Source organism: Eublepharis macularius, chromosome 5, assembly GCF_028583425.1.
Source record: "Eublepharis macularius isolate TG4126 chromosome 5, MPM_Emac_v1.0, whole genome shotgun sequence".
NCBI classification, from domain to species: Eukaryota; Metazoa; Chordata; class Lepidosauria; order Squamata; family Eublepharidae; genus Eublepharis; species Eublepharis macularius.
In genome coordinates, this window is record NC_072794.1 from 39,630,017 (window position 1) to 39,653,314 (window position 23,298).

At 46.8% G+C, this 23,298-nt stretch overlaps 1 pseudogene; it reads left to right on the forward strand.

Moving 5' to 3' along the window:
• The first annotated feature begins 1,459 nt into the window (after window positions 1-1,459).
• The window catches only part of LOC129330313 (polypyrimidine tract-binding protein 1-like), a 75,883-nt pseudogene continuing 54,044 nt past the window's right edge, over window positions 1,460-23,298 (forward strand).

Sequence of the window (23,298 nt, forward strand, 5' to 3'; positions counted from 1 at the left end):
AAAGGGCACCTTTTAAAGGAAGACAATTTCAGAAGTGTCTGGAAGAGATGTGTAGATAACAAGCTTGAGCTCCTTGGCCTTTCCCTCATAACACTTAGGAACTGTCGTGGAACAGCCATGGCCTGAAGATAGCTCTGAATCCTTTGTGGAAGAGCAACTGGATTTCATAACTGTCAGCCACCAGCCAGCTGCAGTTGAGCAGCCAGATGAGGAATCTCAGCCAGAAGGCCAGAAGATTTCCTCTCCTCACCCAGAGCTGACCGTTCAGGATCAGCCAGCTGCCCTATTTCGGCCCCTTCCTGGCAAGCAGCTACGCTGCTCAGCCAGGGGCCGTTTATTGCCACTCCTGAGGGATGGACGGCACCACCCCCTCCATTCCTTATAAGGAGTGGCTGGGAGGGCAGAGCGAGCTTTGTGACGCAGCTCTGCCCTTCCCAGCTCATTGCAACTCAGTCGCTCGGTGGAGAAGGACGTCTCCAGCGAGCGACTGGGGGGCTCGGCGTGGGCCTAGAGGCTTGCCTGCGTGCAGGAGAGCGTTTGAGGCTAGGCGCAGCGGATCGGCCTCGGAGCAGCGTCGGGAGGCGCGAAGGTCGCTCTGCAGCCCGGGAGTGCGCCGGCCGACGGAGGCGCGGCGCAGCTGCGCGGCCTCTTCCTTTCCGTGGGCCAGGTGCACGCAGACGAGTGCACCCAAGCCGAAGCAAGCCAAGGCTGAGGGGCTCCGGGACAGCTTGGGAGGTTTGGTGGGCCGTTTCGCAGCCCGGGAGTGTGCCGGCCAATGGAGGCGCGGCGCGGCTGGGCAGCCTCGTCCCTTGCCTTGCCGGGTGCCGCGGAGGCGGGCAGGCTGGTGGGATTGGGGCGACTTTATCGGGGCGTAGGGGTACCAGCGCGCCCTTGGGGGTTTCCCTTTTTTCGGCTGCGCAGCCTGGGCTTTGGGGGAGGACGCCATAGTTCAGCTTCCCTGCAAGGGAGTTGTTCCCGTTAAGGGTGCGTCGGAGGGCGGACCTATTGGACAGCCCTCTGTGTGCCGGCCGCCATTTTGGCATTGCATAGTGGTCGGCGGCCATTTTGTGTGCGGCCCTGTTGGTTCGGCCATTTTGGCTACTACTGCATATCAAGGGCAGTGCGGCCTAGTGGGAAGGGTGGTTAATACATATGGGGCATTGGCCTGGGCACATTAGGCTGCTCTGAGGGGTTGGATTCTCATTGCTTGCCCCTAGTGGGTGGGCCCTTCCTTTGGATTAACACGTGGCTAGGGCAGCCTTGCCTAGTAGTTAGTGGAACCGGAGCAAGGACATCTTGGTTCCCTGTTACCTTTCAGGTGACTTACCCGTCCCATCAGATCTTGGAAGCTAAGCAGGGTTAGCCTTGCTTGGTGGGTTGGGGGCTGGACCCGGCCTTAAGGCCTGGGGGAAGTTGGTATTGGGTGCTGTGGTATTATACGAGTGGGTAAGCCTTGAGTATGGCTCCCAAGAAAGGTAAGGGGACTTCCAAAGGGAAGCAGCCTGCTAGGAGGGCACCGTCTAAGCGGCCCCCTCCCCCAGCTATTTCATCTTCGGATGAGGATGATTCTCTGGGGGATCAGCAGGATATTTTGAGGCGCCTGGAGGCTCTTGAGCAGTCGAAAGGGGATAAGGGCTCTGCCCCGCAAGGGGGGCGTGCTGTATGGCCTGTGCGGCGTGCAGCTAGGGACGCAACTAATCGTGATATTTTGCGTCGTTTATCCGCTTTGGAGGGCGCTACTGGATCCCCGGCGGCTGGAGCCAGCAGTGGCCACGCAGCAACGGTGTCTGATGTCCAGGAATCGGTGGCAGAAGTTGTGGATGCGCCTGATGAGTTGCCGCCTGTGGCAGTGGCAGTGGACCCAGTAGAGGCGACTGGTAAGGACCATGCACCGCACTACACTTACCCGTGGCCTTGGGGCCCGTGGGCGCAGGGAACAGCCAGCGGGTCAATTAGCAGAGTACAGGATGCCCCATCCAATGCCGCAGCCGCTCTTGCGGGTGGGGGGCAGCCCGCTATCAATCAGAGCGTTCCTCCAGGTACGCAGCAACAACAGGCGGTTCCCCTTCAGGTTTGGGGGGGTCCTCCTTTTGGTTGGCCTGGCTTTTCGGCCGGCCCTTGGGGCTATTATCCTTACCCGGCACTGAACTATGGCCAGGTCCCTTTTCATGCTCTGCCTTTTGGTGATACGGCCCTTCCATTGGGCGACCATCTGGCGCAGGCCACGAGGGAGAAAATTCTTCGTGGGGAGTATGTGGATGTCTTTTCCCTTCTCTATCGTGAGTTAGAAAAGAAGGACAAGGACGAGATGGATGATAGAGACAAGGAACGTTTGAAAAGGAGGCGGGTTGATAGGACTTGGAACAATTGGCTGCCTGGCTTCTTGATTTATGCTGGGGTAATTGCCAGGGCGCAGCCCAGTCGGGCTGCGTCTCTGTTTCAGTACCTCGACATCATTTTGAAAGGTTATACGGGCTTCTCAGGTGCTGCATGGATGCAGTACGATGAGGAGTTCCGTATGCGGGCGGCTATGAACCCCAGCCTACCGTGGGACCGTATTCACCAACAGCTGTGGTTGTCGGTGATGTCCCCTGCTAAGCCTAACCTAGGGGATCGTTCAGACAGCGGCCATGTAGTTTCTCGCAACACCCAATCGTCCAATACCCGCGGCGGAGCGGGGCAGCAGGTTCAACCCCGGCTGCTCTGCTGGGAGTATGCTTATAAGGGAACCTGCCCCAGAAAACCTTGCCGATTCCGGCATGAATGCCCATCTTGTGGGGGCCAGCACCCCTACAATGCGTGCGGTAAAGCCCGGCAAGGGTGGGGAGGCAAAAAGCAAGGTGCTGGCGGTTCCGGCGGCCAGCAGCCTCCTGGAAAAGGGCCCCAGCCCGGTAAAGCTGAAGGTCCTTGAACGCCTGTTACGTTATTATCCTCTTAGGGATGATGCAGTTTATTTGTTGGAAGGTTTTAGGGATGGTTTCAGAATCCCCGTTCAGGGTTCTAGGGCCCCATTTATGGCCGAGAATTTGCGTTCAGTTTGCGGCATGGAGGATATTGTCAGGCATAAAATTCAAAAGGAATGTGCGGAGGGCAGAGTTTTGGGGCCGTTTGCGACCCCTCCAACCCCCAATTTTAGGGTGTCTCCTTTGGGGGTGGTCCCCAAGAAGGTGGCGGGTGAGTACCGCCTCATCCATCACCTTTCTTATCCTAAAGGGGCTTCAGTTAATGATGCCATTCCAGAGCATTTATGCTCTGTCCGGTACACCTCTTTTGATCAGGCTGTGCAGGTAGTGCGCAGGTGTGGGGTGGGCGCGGAGCTGGCGAAATGCGATATTAAATCTGCATTTCGTCTTCTCCCGGTCCACCCGCTGGACTTTGAGCTTTTGGGGTTTGCCTTTGAAGGTGAGTATTACATGGATCGTGCCCTGCCGATGGGTTGCTCCGTGTCTTGTGCAGCCTTTGAACGATTCAGCTCATTCCTGGAGTGGGAACTGAGGCGGCGCGCTGTTAGCAGTGACTCCGCCCACTATTTAGATGATTTTTTATTCGTTGGGCGGGCACAGTCGTCTCAATGTGCCAGGCTTTTGGCCACCTTTATTGAGCTGGCAGATGAGCTGGGGGTTCCATTGGCTCACGAGAAGACGGAGGGCCCCTCTACGGTTCTCACCTTCTTGGGCACTGTTCGGCAATCGTTGCGATTGCCTTTGGATAAAGTGGAGGACCTTAGGGCCCGTCTGAGGGACTTCAAGGGTAAGTGCAAGGCTTCCTTGGTTGAGTTGCAGCAGTTCGTTGGGCACCTTAATTTTGCGTGCAAAGCTGTTGCGCCTGGTAGGCCGTTTTTGCGTCGCTTTTGTGACGCCATGGCTCATCTGCGTGCACCCCATCACAGGTTGCGAGTGACGGGTGGCATGCATGCTGACTTAGAGGTGTGGTCAGAATTTTTGAGCGACTTTAATGGTATTACCTTTTGGCGGGATGATTTGTTGCTCGAGGCTGAGTTGCAAGTCACGTTTGACGCCTCGGGTTCCACTGGCTTCGGAGTTTATTTCCGAAGGCACTGGTGCGCTGAGCAGTGGCCTGCAGATTGGCTGGCATCAGATGTGGTTAAAGACTTGACCTTTTTAGAGTTTTTTCCCATTCTGGTAGCAGTCCATTTATGGGGTGAGGAGCTGGCGAACCACACTGTCCACTTTTGGTGTGACAATTTGGCTGTGGTTCACGTCGTCAATTCATTGTCCTCAAAGTCCCCCAGGGTTATGCGATTGGTGAGGGCATTTACGTTGTTGTGCCTCCGGCGCAATATATTGTTTAAGGCTAGGCACGTTCCTGGCGTGTGCAACGGCGTGGCGGATGCTTTGTCTCGCCAACAGATGGAGCGTTTCTGGCAGCTTGCCTCAGAGGCGGATTCTCGTCCAGCAGTGATGCCTCCAGAGCTTTGGCTGCTTGGGAGGTCGAGGCGTGCTGCGCCATCCAGCTAGCCATCGCGCCCAGTACTCGGAGGGCGTATTGGAGAGCGGTAGGCCAGTTGAAGGGGTTCAGACGGGAAGCTGGGATTGAGGACACTTGGCCCATTCCGGTGGAGCACATTCTTCAGTTCTGTGTACACCAGAAGGCTCGGGGGCTGGCAGTGAAGTCCATTAAAGGGCAACTGGCCGCCCTGGCCTTTGTTAGCAAAGCTCGGGGATTGCCTGAGGCCACGGGCGATTTTCGGGTACGGAAGATGCTCGAGGGTTGGGCCAGGGAGGGCGTGGTCCATAGGGATCCGCGTCAGCCCATTTCTCCGTCTGTGCTTAGGGGCCTTAGTGCGGTTTGGAAAACAGTTTGTACCTCTGGCTATGAGGCGAGGCTCTTTCATGCGGCTGCGTTGACTGCCTTTTTTGGGGCCCTCCGGGTTGGGGAGCTGGTGGCTTCATCCTGTAAGGATACCTCTGGCCGCGCTCTTATGGCTAGCGACCTAACTTTTAAGGGGGATTCGGTTTCTCTGACAATACGTTGGTCTAAAACAGACCAGATGCGTAAGGGGGCTTGCATTCGGTTGGGCTCTTGCTCCGATGAGGAGCTGTGCCCAGTCCATGCATTGAAGAGGTATTGGCAAGTGAGGGGCAGTGGGCAGGGATGCCTTTTTCGGCACCTAGATGGCTTCCCCTTAACTCGCTACCAGTTCTGGGCAGTGACTAAGCGAGCTCTGGCGGCGCTTGGACTGCAGGGTGTGAGTTTTGGAACTCATTCCTTTAGAATTGGAGCGGCTTCGACAGCTGCTGCTATGGGGTATTCAGGTCAGGTTATCCAAAAGGTTGGTAGGTGGCGATCTGCGGCTTACCGCTCTTATGTGCGTCCTTTAAAGCATGTTTGAACGTTACTAATTGTTGTTTTTCTTAGGTCCTGCATCGCGGGTTGGACGTCAGCGCATCTTGATATGTGGGCACAGTTTTGTATTCTGGGCTGCCCATCAAGCACGCAGGACGCCGGTTGGGTCCCAGCTGGGGCTTAGCGACCGGGCTACGGTTGAATGGCGGGGCCGGCGGGGCCTTCGGTGGCTGGGCCTGTTGCCATTGTTGTTTGGGGCTGGGTGTGACACGCCACCCCACATCCTTGTTATACATTTAGGGGGAAACGACTTGGGATTACTGCAGGGTAAGGCATTATCTTCCCAGGCGCTATCTGATATGCGCCTTATTGCGGTGCGTTGGCCAGGGGTGCTGATCATGTGGTCAGCTATGGTCCCCCGGCGAGTCTGGAGGGAGGCTGAAAATCGCCAGGCCATCGAGCGGGCCAGGATGAAAGCCAATCGGGCTATCCAAAAGGGTTTAGGGAGGGGGTTAGGCGTTTATTTGCCTCACCCCAGGATCATGGCCGAATTCCCCAACCTCTACAGGGGTGATGGGGTGCACTTGTCTCAGACAGGCAACCAGATCTTTCTTGATGATCTGCGGCAAGGACTTCAGTTGGCCTTAGGCCATCAGTGGGGCGCCTGGGCCTAAGCAGAGGCTTGGCCCGGGCATTGGCTGGTTTGTAGGAGTAGGGTGCGGGACGGTGAGCACCCTTGGCGCTTCCCTGTGTGGGAAGAGGGGCCTGCCTAAAGGGCTGGTACTGCTGTGACGGCTGCCAGGCCCACAGGCAGGCTGCCTTCGGGAACCCCTGCCTGCGAGTCCTTTCCCTTACTGCTATACGGCTGAGGTGTCAGGAGCTTAAAGGGGGGGTGACCAAATTTGCCTGGCCGGCTGGGTCCGCCCCATCCACCGGATGGGTCCCACCTGGGGCTTCGGGGCTCGCCCAGACAGGTCAAGGCAGTGGTCCAGGTGGGACACCGTGGCTTGACCTGTACCGCTTTAGGTCCTTGCCGCTGTTTGGCTTGTTTTGTCTGTATTAAGTTAATAAAGTGGCCCTTAGATCCAACTTGGTGTCCGTCTCTTTTCTGAATGGGGTGGCAATTCGGCCCCTTCCTGGCAAGCAGCTACGCTGCTCAGCCAGGGGCCGTTTATTGCCACTCCTGAGGGATGGACGGCACCACCCCCTCCATTCCTTATAAGGAGTGGCTGGGAGGGCAGAGCGAGCTTTGTGACGCAGCTCTGCCCTTCCCAGCTCATTGCAGCTCAGTCGCTCGGCCCACCCGCCTCTCCCTAAGTTATTGGTGCAGGAGTAGCCGGCTGCCGTTTCGGAGCCAGGTAGGAATTTTTTCCCCCCTTTCTGTATTGGCTTGGGTAAAGGGGGGTTTTTCGCCTACCTTGCATCGATGTATGGGGATTGAGAAATTTGGTGCGAGGTGGTGCCTGTTAGGTGAGTCATGGCTGGTTTGTAGGAGTAGGGTGCGGGACGGTGAGCACCCTTGGCGCTTCCCTGTGTGGGAAGAGGGGCCTGCCTAAAGCTGCTGGTACTGCTGTGACGGCTTCCAGGCCCACAGGCAGGCTGCCTTCGGGAACCCCTGCCTGCGAGTCCTTTCCCTTACTGCTATACGGCTGAGGTGTCAGGAGCTTAAAGGGGGGGTGACCAAATTTGCCTGGCTGGCTGGGTCCGCCCCATCCACCGGATGGGTCCCACCTGGGGCTTCGGGGCTCGCCCAGACAGGTCAAGGCGGTGGTCCAGGTGGGACACCGTGGCTTGACCTGTACCGCTTTAGGTCCTTGCCGCTGTTTGGCTTGTTTTGTCTGTATTAAGTTAATAAAGTGGCCCTTAGATCCAACTTGGTGTCCGTCTCTTTTCTGAATGGGGTGGCAATCCCTTCAGGATCCCCAGACCCGCGAGAGCAACATCAGCACAGGTACTGAGGGGACTTACAGAGCAGATGCAGGCCAGCACTAGAGATGGGCACAAAACGAACCATGGAACAAAATTCCGTACGGAACGGCCGGTTGGTTTGAAGTGAAACACATGTTCTGTGGGACCGCATTTTTCCGGAACAAATGAATTTTTCCAGCCATTCCATGGCCGGTTCAGAGTTTCACAGACCCCGTGCTGGTTTCAGCCCATCGGCTGAACCCAGTGTGGGGTTTGTGAAACTAACAGCCCCTTTTTCCTGCTGCTCTGAGCAGTAAGTAAGGTTCAAGACCGCAACAGAATGTAAAGTTTCTTCTCTCCAAGTGTCTATGAACTGTAAAAATATATACTTTTAAGATCTACTGAGTATGTAAAGAAAAATAAAAGGAGCAATTCATTTTGACCCATCAGTGTCTCATAAGAGGATGTTTCCAGCACAGATGCAAGGGTATTTTCAATCAGCCTTAATGTTTTAGCTCTATTGATTAGCCACAGGGCATGTTTAAATGCACAGAAAGCTAGTGCTTTGGAGCCCAGAAACACACAACAGATCCCAGGAAGCCATTCTTTTTCAATGCTACAGTATTTATCTAAATGTTAGTTGCACTATAAGGACCATTATTGCTTCTTTTGGAAATCAATAAAGGAAAAAGGACCTGTATTTATGCCACAATATTCAAGAGAGTGGCAACATCAATAGATACAATTTGTTTGGAGAAAGAGCAAAAGAGAGCAGAGTGTTTCTTTCCATAATGACAGGAACCAACTATGCAAAGGTTTTTTGAACATCTTGTCAATGCAAGATTGCTTATAGAGTTCACAGCCCAAGTCATCGGTGTTCAGCTAGCATCATGCCAACCTCCTGAGCTGTTGTTATCCATGCCTTCAACTTGCCTAAAAAAGGTTAGGGCAGAACTTGACATGGAGTGGTACTGGCCAGCCAGTTGAAAGGAAGGGAGTGCATTTTATTTATCTAGCATATTTATATTCCACTTTTCTCCCTGGGGGAGGGGGGTGCTCAATGTGGCTAACAATACACAGAGAAAACAAACCAAACAAGCAAGGGAGGGAAAGGATCTGATAGTCAAGCAGGTCTTTTCTATCTGCTGCTGGATCTCCTGTCCATCTCTAGGTCCAATCCCCAGACTATGACCTGAAGGATGAGAACCTTTCGGTTCAAGTGTCTGGGCATATCTAGGCTGCATTATGTACCAGTGTGCAGAGAAGAGGACAAACTCGGCAAGCTGTTACTCTAGGTGCTACTAACTAGCTGGATCTTCCCTACTGCTGCTCCTGCCACAGGCATTGCTTTTTCAGCCTGCTGTTCCTGCTTTCAAAAGTACTTGCTTGGAGGAGCTTACTTTTCTGCCTTCTGGGCACTGTTGTGAGAATCGACTATGAATTCACAGTCCGGTTTAGAAAATTTGATGAAAAGGCTCAGCTTTGGCCACCAGGCAGGCAGAATGGGCAAGGCTAAAATGCTAGACAGACAAGAAACTTAGTTAAGTTATCCCCTCCTCCATGAGGGAGCAGAATTGAGAAAACTAAAAAAGCACTACTTTTGTCAGTTAACAGCTTGGATTCTCACTTCTCTTTCTGTTTATGCTAGTTACTTCCACTAGTGGCAAAGGGAAAAGAAATGTTTTTTTTCTGATTCTCCTCCTCACTGCAGTTCCTTATGTTGACCCCCTCTTTCGAGAGTCAAAGAAGCCTGTGGTGGGAGGCAGGAAAATTGTTAATGGAGCACAGTTCTTGTCGCACTGCATAAAAGCCAAGCCAATATTTTGTCTTCTTTCAGTTAAGTTTAGAGGAAAAGAGAAAGCAGCATGTGAACACACATATGCACAGTAGAAAAATTCCAAACTCTTGATAGAAAAGTCAAAAGTGTACTTTTTTGGGGAAGTGTTCAAAGGTGCTGCTCACAATTTGCCAATAAATTGCAATTTAAACAGAGACTCCTATTGTTGGTTAGTGTGACTTCTTGCCTTATTTGTCAGTATGGTGTTTTATCTTTATGTTGAGGATAAAACCCTGATCTTGATTACTGAGACCTGGTTATCATCACGCACAGCAAAATGCAACAGAGCCAAACGAGTACTGTGCAATATCAGTGAGGCTTCCTCCCAGGCTGTAGGATGATTTAATGTGATGAAGCCAGGAGAGCCTGAAGGCAGAAGCAATCTTCTCTATGAGCTAGATTTGTCAAAGAAGCTTAGCTTTAATTTGCGCAGGGCACTCGGCTCTGTGGCTCCCTGGGTCAGCAAAATGTCACATACACACACGTTATATAAAAAGGCAAGAATGTCAAATGTGTCTCCTAACTCTAATATGCAGCTTTTTCTATTACATACCTAAAACCAGCCGCAAGTTAAGCTAGTTCATGGCACAAAAATATATTCCCTACCTGTTTTTAAAATAGATGCCTGTAGGGCAAAACCCTTGGAAACGCTTCGGGAATTTGCATACTTCACCTTCTGTAAGTCCCTCCTGATTGCATTAACAATTCTAGCAACCATTTGTGTCAGCAAGTGCTCTTTGAATGCCACAAGTCATGTCTGAACATATTTGAGAGCAGAGAACGAGACAGAGAAACTTGCACTTTTCAATATTCATCTAGTAGATTATTAAAACCTCCAAAACGGTACTGAATTAGATTAAATCAGTTTCTTAAAATTAGACCTCTGCTGAATTAACCTCACTGTATAATGAACGCAGCAAATTATCCAAATTCACACAAATAAGTTTGTTGCAATCTTCCAGACTTCAGTGTGAGACTTTTGGATCCAAAATTTGCATTTTAAAAAAATTGTTGTGTGTGTGTGTGTTTTATTATACAAAACATGGATATGCATGAGTATGTGTGTTGGCGGTTGTAGTTGTCAGTGAGCTTATATAGTGTCACTGATATAAGTGACACTTTCCAGAGCTACAGAAGCAAAAAGAACCCCCACCAATTTCTTGCCTGGAGAAACTTATAATCTAAATTGAACCAGTGGGGGAGACAACAAAAGAGCTAGAGAGAGAGAAGGGCAAGGAGGAAAGGAATAGACAAGGGGCTGGATGCAAACCTTGTTTCCTTCCCTCATAAGGCACTTCTGACAGCTGAAGAGGCAGTGATTTTTGCTAATTTCCTGACTCACTTTGCATTCGCTGTCCCATTTTGCCTCCACCCAATTCTCTGCCACCCAAGAAGAGCATTTAGAGGATCTCAGCAGGAGGTAGGAAGGGAGAAGTTCAATTTCATTAGCAGTGCTCCACTGAGAGTGTTCGGGATCCATCCCAAGGATAATAAAGAACAAATGTTGCCAAGTTTTCAGTTTTGATTCCTGTTTGTTGACTAATTTATTTCTAGTTTGACTGACACGTTGACCCTTTCAGCATCTACAGGTGACGTCCTGCAAGTTTCCCAAAGTGGATCATTGTAATTTTCATTGAGTCAACTCGTATTCAAAGACTATCATCTTGAAGTAAGTTTGGTTTTTTATATAGATAAAGATTGGTGGGGACACCGTGCAGTCCTTCTTAGAGTTGTACCCTTCTAGGGCTATTTTCTCTGGTGGACTTAGAAGGCATAATTGCTTCAATTTTCCCAGTTGGTGTCTGGCTTGTGGAACATAGGTGAAGTCATACACAAGACCATGTTCCATATGAATTGCCATCATGGGATGGTCGTAGAAGGTCACTACGCACTGGTAAAATGGTCATGTGACTCATTCATCCATTTATTTTGTTGAATTATCATATGCAGGATCATACTGAAGAGTGTCACACAAGAAGCCCAGTCAATGCAGGCTCCACTGAGTGCAGATATGATTGTGCATTTTAAAAACTCGATTGAGCAGCTTTTCTAGATTTTGAGGTTCGGTGTGTGGTAAGCCTGGAGAATTTTCACATTTTTTCACTAATGTGCAGTTCACAGTTTTAGGTTAAGCTTTACTGTGAAGACAACCGTTTGTTTGTTGAAATTACTTCCAATACAGGGAAAGTGTTTAATGCCTCTGACACTGAAATCAATATATTTTCTTAATGAACCATTTGGTATGGTGAGCTCATTCATATCTAGAAACTTCTTATCAAGATTCAGGATGTATTATTACACCCTTTTTATCTGTTTTATTTTCATACATTGACATCACCAGTCTTTTCGTTTCCTCCGTTTTGTGGCTAGTGTACCCTTTTGTTTCTTTTATGCCATTTTAATGCTCTGTATATGATACATGACAGAGTATGGCCCTGATCTAGATATCCCAGGTGAGCCAGATCTCGTCAGATCTCAGAAGCCGAGCGGGGTCAGCCTTGGTTAGTAATTGGATGGGAGACCTCCAACAAAGACGACGGTTGCAGAGGCAGGCAATGGCAAACCACCTCTGATAGTTTCTTGCCATGAAAACCCCACCAGGGGTCACCATAAGTCAACTCTGAGTTGAGGGCACCACACACACTCTCTCACACACATTACATGCCGCTGATACATAAATAACACAAACGTACTTTTTCAACAAATGTGTAAATTTAAAGGGGGAAATATGATATGAGGAAACAATAAACAGCATGAAATAAAGATATGCCTCTCAAGCCTGCTGTCTGAGCCTCTCACTCAGTGGTAAGGCAGCTGGCAACCACAGACAAGATTTTTTCAACGGTTGTGCCTCACATGGGAATGTCCTCCTCTTTGAGGCTCACCTGTCACCTACCAGCCTTACTTTAAGCAACAGGACAAAATGTAGCTTTTTAAATATGACTTTTACTGAAGAGTTTTATCTTTTTAGCTGTTCTATGAGCTATTTTTAGCTTGGGGATCTACATCATTTTAGGCTAGTTTCAGATAGGTAGCTGTGTTGGTCTGAAGTAGAACATCAGGATTCGAGTCCAGTAGCACCTTAGAAACCAACATTTTCAGGGTATAAGCTTTCAACTTTCAAAAGATAATAATAATAATAACTGCACTTATTTAAATCTCTTTTAGAGAGATTAGTTCCCCACTCAGAGTGGTGAACAGTCAGTGTTATTATTATCCCCTCAATACAATTGAGGAAGTGAGAGGAGTGGCTTACTCAAGGCCATCTACTGGTGGGAATTGAACAAGCAGTGTGCTGATTCACAACCCTACTGCTTATGCTACAGCAGCTCTTAAGGCTTGCACTTGTTCAGTGTATACGTTATGCTGTTTTTAATGCCCGGGCATGTTTTTAAATAGTTTTATTTTAATGGTTAATAACAACAACAACAACAGCAGCAACCACAAACAAACAAAATTCAATTTATATACCGCCCTTCAGGGCAACTTAACACCTACTCACAGCAAAGTATGTGTTTATTATCCCCACAACAATCACCCTGTGAAGTAGGTGGGGCTGAGAGAACTCTTAGAAGCTGTGACTGATCCAAGGTCACCCAGCTGGCTTCAAGTGGAGGAGTGGGGAATCAAACCTGTTTCTCTAGATTAGAGACCCGCAGCTCTGAACCACTACACCAGACTGGTTTTGTTTTGATTTTTTGTTTTAACATCAAACAGGTCTCTGGAGAGGTGGCAGATAAATTTTAAATAAGTAACACAGATACAAAATTTAGTAACAAGTAAAGGTCAGAGTTCAACAAATGTATGATGAATAGGATTCCCAAGTATCTGCTGGTGATGAGCAAACTCCCAGTGGTTTGCTTCTCCACGTGGCAATTGCTGGCACACAGAAGGTGATGGTAAATCGCCCAGCAATTGCCTGCCACTGGCAAGCATCTCAGGCAAATGTGTTGCACATGCACTCCTAGCCAGGAATGAGGGCATCACTTCTTGAAGTGACATCATTGCACTGGCATGGGAGTACTCTTGCACTTTACACAGGGCTAATTTTGGCCCCAAACAGGCCGATTTATAAAGAATCATCAGCCTCGAGCAAAGCCCTACAGCCAATCCAATTATGTCCCTTCCAGAAGTGACATCATTGCATGGTGGCTGGGAGAGTGTGCACACTTTGCAAGCATGAAACAAAAAAGAAGCCCAGTAAGTACTGCCCCTCCTCCTGCTGGTTGCCAGGGACCCTGATTGCCAGGGACCCTGGCAACCATATTGATGAAGGGAGCTTTGTCTCTCAAAAGCTTATACCCTATTTTTTTTTAATCTTTAAGCAGCTAACTGGACTCAAATCTTTTTCTTCTACTCCACACCAATATGGCGACCCACCTGAAATTATCTTCAATGGACTTGGAAGGGTCAGACTGTGACTAAGTGGCAGAGCATCTACTTTGCATACATTGTCCCAGGTTCAATCTTCAGCTCGTGTAGGTAAAAAATATCAGGTGATGTGACAGACATTTTCCTGAGATCTTGGAGAGTCATTGCCAGTCAGGGTAGACAACACTGACCTCAGTAGACCAGTGTCTGGACTCAATATGAAGCAGCTTCATAGAGTCATATGTTCAAGGATGTAAGCCCACTTGCCTGGCTTTTGAGTGACATTTCTAAAAATTCAAGCACATGGAAACATTTACCATAATTCACTTTTGTTTAGATGATAATTAATGTTGAATAATCAATGCCGCTTAGTGCTATGGCTACAGTCAAGACACTGAGTGCTGGAGCTTTTTTCCTGTAATGAGAATGTTCCCATTAGCTATTGCAGTCCCATTCAGTAATAATGTAATTAGCTGACTGTAATTTCAGAACGGATAGGATAAAAATAAAAGAGTACATTAATATGCCATTATTAATTCAGCCTTCAGTGAACCCTACGTTACAAACAGTGTGAACTTGTGCAAAAGAGGAGTGTTAGTAATTTATAAACTTCTCTGAGGTTTTCAGCCAGCTTCTATTTGCTATAAAACATGTTTCAGTGGGAAAGTGCCATTCTTGTGGATATCTAGTGCATTTGGGGCCCTTGCACCAATTTCTGCGTTCTCTGATACTTACTATAAAAAATAACAATGGCTTAACTCATGTGGGTTTGAAAACTGTTAATTACTAAAAATAAAATAAATGCATTTATGAGATAAAATACTGTCAATTCCACACTATAGAAAATTAAATATTCCAGTTAAGTCCAAGGGTCACTACACAGAGGGAGACACTGGCAAACTGCCTCTGTTCATCTCTTTCCTTGAAAACCCTATGGGGGTCACTTAAAGTCAGCTGTGACATGATGGCACTATACATACACACACACATATTGCAAAACATCTTGTGAATATAAAATGGAGGCAATTGGAGAATCAGCACTGAATGAGAATAAAGCTAGGTTCGAACTGGAAGTGATGTTATTGTCCCAGCAGAGCCTGCATGTAGCATGCTCCGGACTGCCTCTGCTGGCCTTTCTCCCCCCTGCTGGCCATATGACAGTTGGAGGGTAGAAACTAGAGATGGGCACAAACAGCAATACAAACAAAAAAAGCCACAAACAGCCCAATCTGCTGTTCGCAAGCAAGTTATTTGTGAGCCCCAGTGAACATGTGTTTGTTTCAAGCCCTGTTCATAGCGTTCGTCAGCCGTTCATAAAGTCAGACAGTCTGGCGCCTTTTAATCAATTCCCTTGGCAATGTAGGCATGGGCTGTCTGAACTCTGTCTGAACTCCTTCTGGCTTTCCTTTTGGCTTCTAACCCCTCAAAGTAGCTTCCAGCAGACAGTCCAATTTTTGCCACTGTGAAGAGAAAATGACAGAAAATGGAGGGACCTATGGATGATGGCTTTCCTGGGGTCCAATCTCTCTGAAACATGAGGGATCTTCAGAGGACAGTGAGGACTATGTCCCCTGCAAATTTGGTGAGTATTGGACATTTGGAAGGTCAGTTTGTAATCCCTCAAAGTAGCTTCCAGCAGACAGTCCAGTTTTTGCTACTGTGAAGAGAAAATGACAGGAAAGGGCGGGGGGGGGGCATGGATCATGCCTTTCCCGGCTCAAGTTCAGCTAAGTCCAAAGGGGGCTGTTTTAGCTCCCACAAACCTCTGACTATGAACAGGTTCGTGAGCAGGTCATAGTCATTTATGTTTGTGAAACCCTGTTTGTGGATGGCAACGAACAACAAACATCATGTTCAGGTTTTTTTCCTGTTTGTGCCCATCTCTAGTAGAGACTGGGGCAGGGGATCTCCCACCATGACAGGGGACCTGGCCGCCCTGGAAGAGAATTTTCAAAAGTGATGTGGCAATATGGCTTGCTGGTCAAAGAAACAGGAAGTCAAAAATCTCATTATGCATTTCTAATTCTTCCAGGTTTATTGACCAAAGGACTCAATCATAAGCATGCTTACCTGAAAGTAGAGAATTGTTAATCCCATTCCCCAATAATTTAATGAAACTCTTTTGGCTCCTCTCAGAGTTTTTCTAATGTTTCACTTGCAAAAAGAACTCTTAAATTTATTTTTCATCTGGAAAGATAATCTTATTCAAATGTTCATTCAAGAAGAAATGAATTTGTGGTGAGATGATTTGGGGCATGCTTTAACTGGCCTATGCATGAGCCATATCCTTCCTTTTTTCAGGATACAGGTTATGCATACTATGCATAGAGGTTCTGTGTAAAAGTTGCAATGGTTAGGAGCAGGGCAGGTGCCTGTCTGAGTCTATCCTCCCCCTGCATTCACTCCAACCTGAACAAGGCTTGAATAAACTCTGCTTCGGGTTAGTGAATACAGTTTGGGCCTGTGAAATGTGTTTCCATGTAATTATATCAATGAATGCACTGGGACTTACTTCCAAACAAATTCCAGTAAATCCATTTTACATAATTTGTGCAAATCTGCAGCTTTCTTGTTTATGCCCCTCAGTAGTACACCCTCCTCACAGAAGTCTGACAGAGTCCTTTGTTACAGACTTTTTTAATAGTACAGTTTTAAAAGAACTTGGTTAAATATGAGTTTTTGGTACACCATTTTATTGTTATATGATTTTATATAAAGGTTGCCTACTGGACAGGGAAGAAAGTCCCATTTCTTTCATAGGAGTTTAAGAATTGGAAATGGGCTATCACAGCTTTTCATGTCAGGAAGTTAAACATCACCTAATAATTTATTACAAATCAAACTAATGTTAAAGGGACAGCTAGAAGAACAAGTTTAAAAGTTGGCAACCCAATTTTATATTTATGCTTTATAGGTTAGCTGCTTTGATTAGGACAGGAAAACGTCAATATAATAGCTAAAATAAAAATCTTGAATGTATAGTACTTATTTTAACCAATGAGGTCATCAATTCTCAAGTCACTGACAAAAAATTTAGTGAGGTTTTATGTTTTCACAGTTGGTTCCAGGACTGAGTTTTGTGACTAATCTATATGTATATTTGGAGCAAGGGACTATGGAAATTTCTTATTTTCTTTCCAAGCACTGGTCATCATTTGCATTCCAGAAATTGATAAGTTAGTATAAATCAGTAAGAATGTGCAAAAATCAATTAACTAAACAAATCATGCATAGAAGCCTACAGATAGAAATCCGAAAGATTGCTGATGCAGTCATCTGTATCTCTAGCAATGTTTCTTCGTGATAAGGAAAGTTATTTAACATGCTGTACATTTTCTTTAAAGAGAGAGGAAGAGGTAAAGTTAGGTTGCTTTCAGGGCAAATCAGAGAACTGTGAGCTGTAATTACTCTTGTACGTTCTGATTAGTGAAAAATATAGCACTTCATTGTATTAACACTTCCAATAATGCATGGTACAAGCTTTTCAAATGCAGTTAGAAAAAAATAATTAGAAACATAATTATGACACTGAATAGCTTGTATGCTACCTTGTTTCTAAACTTTTAGAAATTGTTCAAAAAGTACTTTCAAATTTGCAGCAACTTCAGCAACAAGACAACATGCCCAACCATGCATGAAGTGCGCTTGGGCTGGGGGCTGCTTTTGCCTCACTGCACAGAGGGAAAGGCAGCCCTGCATTTCTTGGCATCCAGGTCTTTGGGAGGCAGGGCCTGGCCCTGTAAAGGGCAACTCTACCTCTGTAGGGTTCAGTCAGCTTTGAAAGCTCATCCCACTCACCACACCCTATGGCAGTACAGGATTAGCTGGTTGCTGGTTACCAGGGCCAGGTAGGATTTTTTTCTCCTTTTCCCAAATTGACTCAGGGAAAAGGCGATTTTTGCCTAGCTTGTACTGTTTTGTAGGAGTGATACTTGGAATGGTGGAGCTGTTACCAAGGTCTTTGGCAGGTTAGATTTGAGTAGACAGAGCAGACCAGTGAGCACCCGAATTAGGGTCTGTCAGGGATCAGCTGGCAGGCTTTACAGTGGCCAGCTGGAAGGGCTGACTGACTGGGATCTCCTGTACAAGTCCTTCCCTCAGGCTCTATAGCTGGGGTGCTTGGAGCTTTAAGGGGGGAACCACTAGCTTGGCTGGCTGGGTTACAGCCATGCACATGGATGGCTCGCACCTGGGGCAGCAGATGACTCACTCAGACAGGTTGGGGAAGAGGTCCAGGGTGATCCCTTGGTCCTGACCTGTACCTCTAGTGATGCCCTTGCCATTATTAAGTTTAATGTTGGTCAATAAATGGCCCAGATTTATACCCAAGCCTTGTGTCTGTCTCTTCATTCCGAATGAGGGGGCAAGTAGTCATTCCTACCACACTAAATATATATTCAATAGCTAAGCAGGGCTGGCATTGGTTAGTAATTAGATCGGAGACCTCCAACAAAGACCAGGGTTGCAGAGGCAGACAATGGCAAACCCCCTGTTAGTCTCTTGCCATGAAAACCCCACCAAGGGTCACCATAAGTCAGCTGTGACTTGAAGACACCACACACACACACACACACACACACACACACACACACATGCACAGCACTAATGGGAGGAAGATTTGCTAAAATAAACACGTTTAAGATGATATCAGACAAAAATATTTTTTTCTCCAATAAAATTCCAGAGTTTGGATTCTTAAATAAGATGCAGCATTCACTTGGGAATTTACTGAGAAACTTTTTCAAGGACACTGTATGACTTTGTACAGAGCAAACTACCACCAACAAAGAAAAGAGAGTGAAACCCATCAGAATACTTCACTGCAATTTTCCTAGAACAAACCTGTAGAGAAAGTGAGAGCTTTAAGAATAATCTGACTTGGAACTCTAGATCTTGGTATTCTGAAACCATAGCAGAGCATGGAGTAGACTTCTGGATATTATGGTAGGATTAGCAACAAAGCCCGTTGTGGGGAAAAAAATACAATGGGCTCTAGAAAAGGGAGGGCAGGCAGGCATTCGCTCATCCTCAGTCACTGAGTCCAGGAGGGGGGGTGGGCATTGTCATCTCCTCCATTCCTGATCTACCTGATCTTGGCAATGTGAAGGGGTGGTGGGCTTTGCTACCCGCTCCATGTATGACACATGCCGGGTAAAGGGGAGAATCACCTCCTGTTCTATACCTGACTACGACTGGGTGAGGGGGGGGCAGGAATTGCCACCTGCTCTGAGCCTGATCCCAGCTGGGTGAAGGGGGTTGGGCATTGCCACCTGCTCCTCTCCTAATACCAACTGTGTTAAGGTGGGAGAGGGCATTGCCACCAGCTCTGCTCCTAATACCAACTGGGTTGAGGTGGGGGTAGGCATTGCCACCTACTCAGCTCCTAATACCAACTGTGTTAAGGTGGAGAGCAGGCATTGCCTCCTGCTCTGCTCCTAATACCAACTGGGTTGAGGTGAGGGGTCAGCATTGTCACCTGCTCCGCTCCTAATACCAGCTGGTTAAAGCGGGGAGAGAGCATTGCCAGCTGCTCCGCTCCTAATACCAACTGAGTTAAGGCTGGGGGTGGGCATTGCCACCTGCTCTGCTCCTAATACCAGCTGTGTTAACGTGGTATTCTGAAACCATAGCAGAGCATGGTTTCATGCTCTGCCTCACTCCTACTACCAGCTGGGTGAAAGCAGAAGGTGGGCATTTCCACCTGCTCCCATCCTACTCCCAGCCTAGGCTTCCCTCCATGGCAGTGCTCTCTGGTGGTGCACCAGAGTATAAAGTGAGTTGTCTGAAATAAGCTTGCTCAATTATATACAGTATGTTTCAGCCAAGTAAACTGAGAATTTGAACTCCAAGTTTTAAATATGGTACACTGTTTACTACACCACACTAGACTTATATACCTGAAAGTCAGTACACAAATCAAATGTTGTTGTTGTTGTTGTTTTTGTTGTTATTTCAATCTTTGCCGAAAATCACACTTTGGCACGAATTGTTCTTTTCAAATTCAACCTTCAAATTCAATCTTCCTGGTCTCGTTAATTTCTAGAATTTAAATTTTAAGGAGTCTTATTGGTTTTTTAAGATACATGTATTTTATATTATAGTACTAATTGCAATCTACCTTGAGCCTGCTGATGCAGGGAGGGCAGGATATAAATCAAATAAATAAATAAATAAATAAAAAGAATAGAGTAGCCTGCGTTCTAAGGACTGTCTTTTTGATTCCTCCAAGAGTTACATTTTCTGACAGGACAGGGATATGTGTATGTATACAAGTATGCCAGAGACTACATGTGTGCACTTGTATTTCTATGTATTATGTGCCAGGCTGCTTGATTTTGAAGGCTCAGTGAGAATCTGCATTTAAAATGTTTTAGAAATGTTTTATGTATTCAGGCTGCCTGACTATGGAGGCTCAGTGAAAATGGGGGTTTGATGGTATACTGTTTATACGCAATCATTTGAGCTTCATTTGGGATATGACTACACACCTGATGAAGCTCTTTGCAGAAACAGGATTTACAATCAGCCGGCCACCCATTATGTAACAGCCATTTGGAATTGACAAACACCCTTGGACTGTTTTGGCGGGAGTTGTTTTGTTCAGAAGAAAAACGTTTATTGAAGTACGTATTTATTTATTTATTTATTTATTTATTTATTTATTTATTTATTTATTTATTTATTTATTTATTTATTTATTTATTTATAGCCTGCCCTCCCCATGAACAGGCTCAGGGCGGGTTACAATAAAATGGTCAAGGCATTAAAACATATAATTATAGTTAAAAAAAAAAACACCATAAATACGTGCAAAACAGCATTTCGGATGGCAGCCCCTCTCCAGTTCCCTAATCATTATGTAAAGAAACAGAACAGAATAGAGCAGAAGGGGTGGTGCAGGGGCACAGTTTATAATAATCTGGGGACTATACTTATGGGGGCAGATAATTTTGTTGCCCCCCTGGCAGGAAATAAATAGGGAGGCTCCTAAAATGATAAAAGTTTATATACTACCTGTCTTGTGCAAGCCTTTAAGAAATGGTTTGGATATCTCAATTGGTTATGTTAATGTTGGCAGCTTTTGAACAGGTATATGATGAGAAGACAATTTTGTATATTTACACAAAGAAATACATATACATAGTTGTATTTCGCAAGAGAACTTTGATTAAATTGTAGAAGTAGTGAGATTATCATGGTGGTTATTCCTAATTCTTCCCCTATATGTTTAAACAGGCAGAAAGATAGTATGTGTCTGTGTCTGTGTCTATAATTCATATAATGATATTCATAGACACAGCTTTGTCTGGGGTTAGACTTCAAGTTGTGACCTTCCTAGTAAAAGGAAAAGAGAATGTTAAGTTTCTGAAAGTTCAGAAGAACCTTTTAGCATTTCAAAAAGGAAGAAAGAGAAACCAAGGAGTTGAGCCTCACCATTTCTGCTACTCTAACCTTGTTCTTAGGTTATATATTCCTTTCTTTTAACCAAACAGAAGGATTTCTAACGATATCTCATATTTTCCGCTCTTTGGGTATATTTTCTTATCTTCAGACTCAAGAAGAATAACAATTTAGGTCAAGAAAAATAATATATCTTTTTTAAAAAGTATTAAGCAAAACAACATATTCTTTTTGTAGCGCTGCAAGCTTTTCCCAGAGTTCATTGTTAGTGTTACTGTTGATGTACACAAAGGAAAGCTCTCAAGTTATCTTGTCCTTGAATAATAAAACTTCTTTCATGATATTTGTGTTAACGTTCAGTATTTAACAACCCACAAAATGGAAGAAACGTTAAGAAACCTTTCATTGTCAGTGGCAGCAACTGCAATTTTGATACAGATTTTGGAACCTTGTACAATTACCATAAGTATTCATGATTTTCTACTTTTTAAAAAAATGCCTGTGTACTTGCTATTGTGGATCAGTGTCTTGAAGAGGTAACGAATTTGAGAATATTAACGTTGGGCTGTGCAAAAAACAACAAAAAACCTCCCACAGTGGCTAGCTACACAAGCAGTGGTTTCAAATCAATATCAGTTGGCGATGTGATGCAGTAAAAAAGATTCAGAAGTGCATTCTACTGTTTAGAGAGATTTTTTGTGTTTTTGCATGGGACACCAGATTCCCAGTAAAGAAATTGTGTATGAGTACAGTGTGCAACAATGATTTTGCAAAAATTGCTTTCTCTGCTTTTTTGAACAAGGTGTCCCAAACATTTGGTGCCAGAATGTGGAAAGTGGAAATATATGTTGAAAGAAAGGCACAAAATGGCCACTATAAGTAGGAAAGTTACAAAATGTTGAAAGGTTCCAAGCTAAACATCTTACTATGATGGAGGCAGCTATTTCTGAATAAGTGCTCCCTGCAGACCCAAAGGTGGTCTCCTCAAGTCTTCTGAAGCACCTTCTACTTCAGTGAGGTGGAAGAAATCTGTGATTAGAACTTTGCTTTGGGGAAGAAGCAAAATGGCACCACAAAACACATCAGCAAGCACTGAATTGGGGATCACTGTTCCTACCTCTCAATGCTGTAAAGGGTTTAGATTCCTTTGAACAAAAGAACACTGGAGACTTACACTGCTGGTAATGTTTTCTTTTGCAAGTCAAGTACTGATGGGGAAGAAGAGGCCAGGTGCAAGGTGGCATAACACACCAGACAACACTGAAGAAGTTGAAAGAGATGACAACATTATTGATTTATAGTTCGTGGAGCACTGGCACTGCATAAGATCAGCTGACCCGCCTGCCAGCAGATCACTCCCACCCCTTCAGACCACCTACTGAGGAGGGGGACCATGGGATGGCAATTGGTGGAATACCACATGGGTGGATGCATCTGTGTGGATCCCCTGCCACCTGGGAATGAGGATGCCCTGACAGCCCCTGAACTGGGCATGCACCTGCCTTACCATGTTCCCCAGATCCCTTAAGGGGACCCATAATAATGAAACTGAGCTTTCAGGCCCTGCCCCCCCCCACACAAATGGATCTATGCCCAATGCCCAAACGACCTATTCCAAAGTTGTGACAGAAGAAAGTGCAACCATCACTTGCATGCACTCCTATGACAAACTGCAAACCACTCAGAGTTCCATAGCACTGCTCATGAACAGAGTCCTGACAATAAAAGCTCAAGGGAGGACTGAATAGGAAGCCAACCATGAGCCAAGTGACCCTCATAAAGAGACCTAGAGACAGACATGAGAGAGAACTGTGTTGCTCAGGTCAGTAGCCCTTTTCCTGCCCCATCGTTCAGGCACGGCCGGCGTCAGGGTTTCTGGCGCTTGCGGCAACCCCCCCCACACGGACTGCATGATGACATCATCATGCGATGATGTCATCACGCAGCGCAAGCCGGGGGCATTGGCTGGCGGATGGCTGGGGTGGCGGGTGGAGGCTGCTCCACGCTCCGCACACCGCTCTGGCAGCGTCTCATGGCTACTGCGCCCAGCTGGGGGCATGTGGTGGCAGCAGTGGTGGTGGCACAGGGCTGGCTGGCTGCAGCAGCTGCGGTCCAGCCACGCCAGTTCTGCAGTGCGTGCCTCCGCCCCTGACACCCCCTCCGGCGCTTCTCCAGTGCCCTCGTGCCCTAAGGCCACCACCTACCTGACCTCAATGGGCACGCCGCCCCTGCGTCCAGGTTTAGCCTGCCCTGTTTGGCTGGCCTGGAATTTGAACTGTGGCAATGTGAGCTGCCCTGCAGTGGATGCCGGGAGCCTCCCAGCACCCAGAACATGGCAGTCACCATGCTTCCACCCTCTTTTCCCCTGTGGCCTGCAACTGGTTCCGCAGGTGAGTCTGGGAGCCGGCGTTATCTACAATATCCCAAAAGTAGATACAAAATTCTAACTACTGCATCAGAATCCCTGGTGCTTC